The 6,000-nt window shown below is 41.0% G+C and overlaps 1 protein-coding gene across 1 annotated transcript in view; it reads left to right on the top strand.

The window, feature by feature from the left end:
- Nucleotides 1-2,009: 2,009 nt before the first annotated feature.
- The window catches only part of PROM1 (prominin 1), a 76,273-nt gene continuing 72,282 nt past the window's right edge, over nt 2,010-6,000 (top strand). Inside the window, exon 1 of the mRNA XM_085577729.1 lies at nt 2,010-2,029. The gene's annotated coding sequence lies outside the window, so the exon portion shown is untranslated. The remainder of the gene's footprint in view (nt 2,030-6,000) is intronic.

The following is a 6,000-nucleotide window of genomic DNA, read 5'->3' as shown; positions in this document are numbered from 1 at the left end:
CCTGCTGCACTTGCTGCTGTTTTTTTCCCAGATTCAATAATATTCCTGATAGTTCTAGTCATCAGGGAAAACACTTGCACAAACACAAGCAGGAGCAGTTCCTATAATCCCCATGGATTGTCAACAATTGAGAGACTGAGCTGGAATTTGATATCTGTAAAAGACTCCAGTGAGAAATTTTCCAGGTTTATGTGCTGTTCTGTCTGGTAGTTGTTTAATGTCCAACTCAGAAATAAAAAACACCATTGTCACCAGAAATTCTTTTGATGACTATCTGAAAAATACTTCTAGCAGGATCACTATTTCCTCTGATGTCTCTTAGAAAAACAAATTAAGTTACTCAGAAAACAAACGTCTTGTATATTATTTTGACAAGAAGCCCAGTCAATTCCCAATGTTTATGTAAGTATTATGTCCTGAAAAAAATAGCCTTTTTATCTGGGATATATAATTTTCTGGCAGGTAACTTGTCTGTTTTCAAGCCACAGTACAGGAGATTTCCCATACAGGTGATTTCAGTGTAACTCTGAACTAGAGTCTTGGATTCCTTCAGTGACAGGGTCTGTTGTCCTGCACAAGTGAAGGCAGCACCAGCTCTGCCTGTCTTAAATGCTGACAAAAGCTGCCCTGATGGTGAGCATGAACACTGAAAAACAAGACTATTGCAGTATGAACCAGTTGTCAGCTTGAGGATGGACTTTTCCTTTATCTTTCTCCAAACAGGTAAAGGGAGAGGTTTCAGCATTGTCATTTTCTTGTGGAAGAAGTAGTTCTTCCTGCTCTGGAAGAAATTTTGAGGAATTGCAAGACTGGTACTTTTTTTTTATTATCATTTTTCTCTTTTAAGCATTGTTATTTCTGTGTCTTTAAGCAGCTTTGCACTGTGGATCACATCTATTTTGAAACCTAGAGACTAAGTTTTGTATGAATACCAGTTAGAGAACCTGAATCCTTATCAGCAAGACTCAAATCCCATTAGTATTACATTTTGCATAAAATATTCAGAATGAATTACATATATTTGTAGGGCAAAGGAGCAGTAAATTAGTAAATAGGAAAAAAAAGTATGTAGGAAAGCATGGCTTGGAGTGTGTATCTGAGACTTGGGAAGGTATGCATAATGAATAGGTAAGCATGCTGTTGAATTTGGATAGATTCTGTAGGTGGATGATGGAAATTACACAGCACTTATGTGTAAATAATGCACAATCACTTAGTAACTCTGACCTGTTACTTATAAAACAGAGGAAAATTTTTGCCAGGAAAAGCCTGACAAGAATGCTCAAAATAAGTCTCTGCATGAACACGCACAGCTCCCAGCAGCCATTACAAAGGCAGTATGGCAATTTGGGAATGGTATTTTGATTCACCTCTCCTGCCCTCACTCATCACAAGGTGTTTTTTGCAACTCTGTGGATGAGGGATTCCATTGCAGTATGTTCAAATACTGGAGGGAAAATTCACCTAAAATGTGTGTCTTCTCTACATGCAACTGAAAACAAGTACATGCAGAATCTAATTTATTTATAAAATCTCAGAAATGGGCATGTGCTGCTGTAGATGAATCTAAAAGAACAGCTGGCTCAAGCTAGATGCTGTGGATTGAAATACTAATTAATGTTTTTCTAAAGGCTGAATCTCATACTGCAATTCACCCCAGGACTAGGGAAAAAAGATATTCACAGCAAGAGGCTGAGCATTGCCAGTGTTTATATGCTATTGAAACTTCAATCAAAAGCAGCACAAATTTACCCTGAGCTCTTCCTCTGCTTCCACATCCCTAAGTGGCTCTTTGCAATAGAGCACAGTGTTTGTATTTGGAGCAAAACAATTGTAAATACAGAAGCCAGCAAGAAACTAGTGTTTTCTATATCCTATTTTATCTATTGCCTCTCTGCTCTGGTAATTGCCGTGGTGTTGGCAGTGGAGGGACCCCCAGGTAACTCTGCCTAGCAAGAGCATGAAAGATTGCATTGTCTCCAAGAGGGGCCACATGATGGGGAGTCCTCCTTCAGACCCTCTTCTTTTGGTAAGTAACCAGATCTTTTATAATCTGGAGGAAATAAATCCTCTACATATTTTTCCTATTACAGAAGATGAGAAAACCCCTATAGCTTCTCTTTGATTTCCACAAATTAACTGGAGGGGACTAAGTTGAAGGCCTGAGTCTTTCTCCAGTTGGCAGCAGTGTTTTGGTCTTTATTTCAGCCCCTGGCCTCTGAGGCACCAGGACTCCTGCTGTCCTGGCAAGTCACTCCAAGATAAAATAATGCTGTGCCTTTGGTAGCTTCCCATCAGGCTTTTTATTGCCCCACTGGTGAAGTGCCCCTTCCTTGCTTGGGGAGCCTCAACAGCCTCTCTCTTACTGTTTGTTAATAAGACCAAAGGAAGATATTTCCACAGTACAGAACCCAAAGTTTTCCTCCTGTCTGACATGCTGTCTAAAAAAAATTGATAAAGGAATTAAATATTTCAGAAAACATCATAAATATTTGTACTATTTGTACTTGAAGGTGATGTATGTTTGTCTCTGAATATGGAAAACTAACTCCTGTCCGGTGCATTCAGAATGGATAAACAAGGTGACAGAATGAGGATAAATGCCTTTAATATGAAATCCTTGTTTCTATATGGACATATAGCTATATTTCTCATACACAGTGATGTATTTTCTGAAGTGTTTTTAAGGATTTATAGCTCCAGTTCTGCTCAAAAGAAAATTCACCAGACCACGTGGAAACTCTCTCCTTCCTTTAAGTAGTTTATTACACAGGCAAAAGAGGCAGCTGCTGAAGGCAGAAGCCTGAAAGGGTCAGCAAAAACCCCACATGAGGCAGCCAGTCCCTTCTTTGCCTACAAGAAGAGGAATTACTGCTGGTGGTGAGGGGCTTGTGGGGCAGGGCTGCTCTGGTGGGGGGCAGAGGCAGCTCTGCCCCATTGTTTGGTGGGAGTTGTATCAGGAGATGTTCACTGCAAGAAAAGAGAAGTTCAGCTCTTTCTGTCCTGTCAAGAAAACTTACTCCTGTCCTGACCCATGCAACATTGAACCTCTGTGGAGTATGAGTCTGTGTTCTAACACAACACTCTGATGTCAGCTGAGCTTCTCTGGTGTGGTGGGGGAAGCAAATAAAAGCATGGAAAAGGGGCTAAAATATATCTGGAATCTTCTGCCCTGATGTCAGTGGCCATGATAGCTGCACAATTGCCATGCTGCAGGCAGCCTTTTTCTCAATCAAAACACAACAAAAGGGAACAATTCTCAATGTTGGCACTGTAATTTCATTTCTAATGGCTTTCCTACTATCTGAAGTGAAAGCCCAGCACTGCCAGAGGGCTCTTGAATGGTTTTGACCAATATAAACAAGTATGCAGATGTGATTCTTCCTTTGCAAGCTGATCCCATCATGTATTTACCTAAGCTATTCTCTTCTGGGGGTAGCTTGATGACACACTTCCAGCATAAGAATCACTAAACTAGATTTAGTCATGCATACTTGAGTCACAGACTTGTGTTACTTAATTTAGTACAAGCCATTAAATATTTTTACCTCTGTATTAGGGTCAGGATAGGAGAACTAATCCAGAGAGATTCACGGAGGCTTTATGTGTCATACAAAGTACTCAAGCTAATCTTCCACACTCAAACTTACTCCTCACCACATGTGACTGAGGGAAAAATCTACAGAGGGCACACATTTCATGTATTTACATGTGAATTTGCTGAGACAAGTGTGCATATGTGCAAGGGAAATATTAAACATTAAAACCATCTTCATTTCAAAGCAAAGCATTTCAAGGTGAGAATAACGATGTTCAAGGTCAGCCATAACAGAGGCACAGAATCCCCAGCTGGTCTGACCTGAGGATGTTTTGTTGATACAACATGGAAGTATTGCAGTGGCACAAAATACTGCTTAGTTCAGCATTGCTACCTTGGAGCAGGATATGCTTGTTGGGGTTTCAAAGCACATGGTTTATTAATATATTAAGAGAGTTACACTGGTGCAAACATCCTTGCTACATAGAGACCTAAAGTAAAAAGACACATTTGGCATAATCATTTTGGAAATCTTAATCTATTTATCCTCTTTAGTATTCATCTTGTTAAACATGTACAGCACTAGATAAATTGGTGCTACTTAAATATTTATCAAATGTCTCCCTGCATGTTTAAATAGCAAGCAGGCAGCCAGTCATAAACATCAACATTTTTTTATCACTCTTCCAGGATCATCTGCATTTCCTCTTTGCCCCTCAGAGGCTCAGCATCACAGTCAGCCCAGTGTCACAGAGCAGGGAGAAGCGGGCAGGGTCTCAGGCTGTGCCAGAGGTGTGGGAGCAGAGCCCAGAGCCCCTGGGGCTGAGCCCCGGTGCTGGCACAGCAGTGCAATCCCTGCATGGGGCTGCAGGGCTGGAGCTGTGCTCAGCTCCTTGCACGGGCACCCGCTGCTCTGCGGGGCACAAAGCACGCGTTTCAGCACATCTTTATTCAGAACAAGTTTTGTTTACCCCCATGATTCCAAATCTCACTCTGGCTTCAAGCTGTTGTATTATCACAACCTTTTTCTGCAAATAAGCTTTAAAAACCTAGTTTGCATCATTACCAGGGATTTTAAAAGCAGACCAGAAAGGAGAAAACTATTTTAATATGAATTACAAAATCATAGCAACAACCGTGAAGACAATCTCATCCCACTCCCCTATTTTACTGGTGACTGATACATTTCAGCAGTGCTGAAGTTTGTGCCAGGTGCACACAAGGAATTGCAATTAGAATTTGCTTCCAGCCACGTTTCACACAGCACCGGTGCCAGCCAAGCACAAACATGCATTCCACTGCTGGGCACTAGAAGGAGAAATGGAAGCAAAGTGCCCTGAGCAGACCAGGGCATGGGCTCTGACAGACCTGGGCTCTGACACCAACAGATGTCCTGCAGGTTCACTGGGCTCATCACAGTTGGTTTCAGCTGTATGAGTGATGACAGGACTAGAGCACAGCCATGGACATCTTGCACTGCAATAGCAGCTCCCCCTGAGGAGCCATGCACTTCACAAGCATCTTTGCTTCCCTTTTACAGACAAGGAAATCAGTGAAAAAGAGGTTATAACTTTCTGTCATATGTAGTAAAAGTTGGGGACAAACAAACCAACAAAATCAAACCTCTCTGACTCCTAGTTTTGTGCTATTCCCACAAAAATATGTTTAACCCTGCACCATGTGCAAGCAAGAACACTGATTGTTCATTATTCTTTTCATTCACACAATAGGACATTTACCATCAATAGTTCAGTGACAATATTTGAAGTTATTTCAAGTAGAGTTTTTGGGGGCCCAATTCTGTGCCTTTCAAAACTTTCTTTAATGATACAGATAAAGGAGTGGAGGGTGTCCTTATAAAATATGGAACTGATGCCAATTTGAGCAAGCATTTTGGAGATAGATTTATTCAAAACAGTCTTTAGAAACTGGGGAAGTTCTAAATCAAATATATGAAATCAAATAAAGTGAAAAGGAGGAAAAAAAATCAAACACACACCCAAAAAAAACCCAGCCCTGAAAATACATGCCTTACCAGCAGTATTGCATAAGAGATTCTGGATATTGCAGGAACCAACCTACACACTGAGTATGTGCCTACCAAGAAGGCAGATTCACCAGTGCATGAAGAAGAGGCTCTTTATGATGTGGGATGTTGTTAGGTTGCTTTCCTAAGGAAAGTAGCTCTCAGCTGGACAGCATGTTTACACAGGGGAATATACATGCAAATTGGAGAGAGGTCACAAGACAGAAATGGCAACACGACTCTTAGGATAGCTTTGAAGAACTGGGCTTTGATCCAGAAACCAGAGGACCAGAGAAAGGACATGATAACATGTTCCACTGCATGTTTCAGTTTTCCAAACATTGTTACAAAAAGGACAATCAATTATTCCCCATGTCCACTGAGGGAAGGATGAGCAGAAATTAACCTAATTTTCAGCAAAGAATATTTAGGTTAA

The sequence above is a fragment of the Lonchura striata genome, chromosome 4, assembly GCF_050655825.1.
Source record: "Lonchura striata isolate lonStrDom1 chromosome 4, ASM5065582v1, whole genome shotgun sequence".
In the NCBI taxonomy this organism is placed as follows: domain Eukaryota; kingdom Metazoa; phylum Chordata; class Aves; order Passeriformes; family Estrildidae; genus Lonchura; species Lonchura striata.
This window is presented reverse-complemented; position numbering and strand designations above follow the sequence as displayed.